The sequence below is a fragment of the Pteropus alecto genome, unplaced genomic scaffold (genome assembly GCF_000325575.1).
Source record: "Pteropus alecto unplaced genomic scaffold, ASM32557v1 scaffold60, whole genome shotgun sequence".
Classification (NCBI taxonomy): Eukaryota; Metazoa; Chordata; class Mammalia; order Chiroptera; family Pteropodidae; genus Pteropus; species Pteropus alecto.
The window spans coordinates 2,996,750-2,999,391 of record NW_006430726.1 but is presented as its reverse complement, the minus strand read 5'-3'; positions in this window follow the sequence as shown (position 1 = coordinate 2,999,391).

The window sequence follows — 2,642 nt, the reverse complement described above, 5'->3', positions numbered from 1 at the left end:
CCCAAATCCGGATGGCAGTGTGCCTGATGTCACGAGTGCCACCAAAATTAATAACTCGGACGAATCAATTCGGTAAGTGTGAGCTGGAACCAGGGCCCAAACTATCTTTATTCCTATGATACCATATGTTTAAAACAAGCTTACAAACAAGTTGCAAAGTTTACCAGCCGACCCAGAGCAAAGGTTTATTCCCTGCCAAGCCTGCTCGATACTAGGAATAAAATAAATGAAATCACTTCTATAAACAGTCCCTCCTGCCAGACTGATTAAATGCCTCTGGCTGTGTGTGTGTGTGTCTGTGTGTGTCTGTGTATGTCCATCGGCCTCTTATGTTCTAACATTTAGGCCCCCAGAGGGCAGGCTGCTAAATCAGATTGAATGGTAATCTCAGGGATTTCTGGGGGAGGGTGGGAGGAGACTCAAGCCACAGAGTGACAATATGGGTTTGAATTCAAAATAACCACAGTGATTTTGTGGTGACTCTGCCCTGGCCCCCGCCTTCTCCACCCTCCCCCAGAAAGGGAGGGTGTCTGTCCCTTTAATTGCCAGGCTTGCCACCTCCTGGGGGTGAGCACACAGACCCTCGTCCACTCCCCCCCTCGATGCTGATTAATTACAGGGTTAGGCACCCAAAACAGGCCGGGCCACATTATTTCTGATGTTGGTTCTTTTCACTGGTGGCTGCCTTGAAGCCACAGTAATCAGCAGCTTTTAGCTTGTCACTCTCCGGACACTCTTCACTTACACCAGGAAATGGCAAATGTGATGGAAATGAGAACTTCTTTCCGAGAGACGGGGACTGGGGCACGGGGAAGAGGGCCTGGCATCAGAAGCAACCTCTGCGGGCGATACTCAGACCACGGGGCTAATGGATCACAGCCCGGGGCCTCCCGGCCACACCTCCATACACAAGTCCCTTACCCAGGTGTCCCATGGGCCACTGGAGATGTCGACCGTGCCCCTGCCTGCTCCGCGAACCCTGCTGAATGTCCCAGCCTGGGGGATTGCTCTAACCTCAAGGAGTCCTAGAGGCTTTCAGTGCCGGCGCCCTCACTCCAGGTGGGGTGCCAGCTGCCAGCCCAGACGAGCCTTGTGTGGACCTTAGGATAGGGTGCCCCCTTCTGGGCAGAGGCAGCCCTCGCAAGGACTAGATTTTAACCCCGCTTCCCCCTCAGTCTTCACCACAAGCCCTGTTGAACAGGCAGGTTCCTATCCTACCTACACATGGGGGACTGGCACTCCCCATTCTAGGGGATACAGCTACAGGGGACTCCCAGAGCCCAGAATCCACTATCCTATATCTCCCAGGTGGATACCCCAGCAGGCAGCCAACCAACCCACATGAAGACTTAGGGGGCGTCTGGGTCCAGCCAAGAAGGGAGCAAGTGACCTCAGAAAGCTTGAGCACCCGTATCTCCAGCAGTCTGGGGAGCTCCAGCCCCCAGATGAGGGGGCAGCAGGAGTCAGAGAGACAGGTGGCTTTTATTGATGCTAAGCTCTGTCCCCTGTTTGTATGGAGCATTACATTTGCAAAGCACGTTTACGTCCAGTCCAGAATCTTGTTTGAGCCCCTCATACCAGCCTGCAGGGGAGCCGGGGCGGGGTGGTAATGTCCGCTTGACAGGTGCATCCCAGAAGCTTGGAGAATGAGGCTCACACATCTCCTATCTGGCAAAGTCGAGGCTAGGATCCAGTGCTAGTTGCAGAGGGTCCTGGAGCCCCTTGGGCTGGGGACACAGTCCCAGTGGGATCAGGAACCGGTGCAGCCCTCTGGTAAGAAGAATCCCAGACAGCATCTGTGCACCCATTCCCACCCCGGATGCCGCTGGGAGGAGACAGACAGGACCCTGTGCCAAAAGTCTTGTGTCCAGTGGGGGACAAACCGCCACGTGGTGTGAGAGTACAGTGAGGCAAGGCCTATACAACAGGGAAGCCCAGGGGAGGAGCAGCTAACTCAGCCAACGGGGCCTCACACGTCTCCTGAAAGGAGTGACCCCTAAGACCGGTGCATGCTCAGGGGGGACGGAGAGTCTGGGTGTGACAGCTGCCAGCACAGGGAAGTGTTAGGGAACGAGGTCCTCTCTTCTAATTCAAGCAGAGGTGACTATGGGCTAGCTGGTGCTGCAGGGAGCCCATGAGCGCTCCCTCTGGACCCGTCCCGGGAAGGGGCTGCTCCTGGACTCTGAGCCCTCTTGAGCTGGTGACCCAGTATGGGACAAGGAGGAGATCCCTAATGGCCCTCCCTGAATCCTCTCCTCCGAGAGCCAAGAGCCCCGACTGCCTGTAATTTGCTACGCAAACTCACAGAAGTCCCTTCCCCTGCCTGGGCTTCAGTTTCCACGTCTGTCGAATGGACTCCCTCCTCTTAGGCCCTGGTGTTCGCACATGTTTAGTCTGGGGTGCTCAGCAGGCTAGCAGCAGGGGACCCCTGCTTCCCGGATTGCTCACTCTGCCCACAACCAGAGGAACTACCACCTACGAATGCAGGGGACGCGACGTGGAGGGCGAAAGCCTGGCTGCTGGAACGACGCCCCCTCCCCAAACCTGCTGCTCTGCTCCAAACCGGCTCAGCCAGAGTCAGGCCCTTCTCAGGGCTGGCAAGAGGCCTGAGCTTAGTGCCTCCCTCAGCAGGGGGTAGTCCC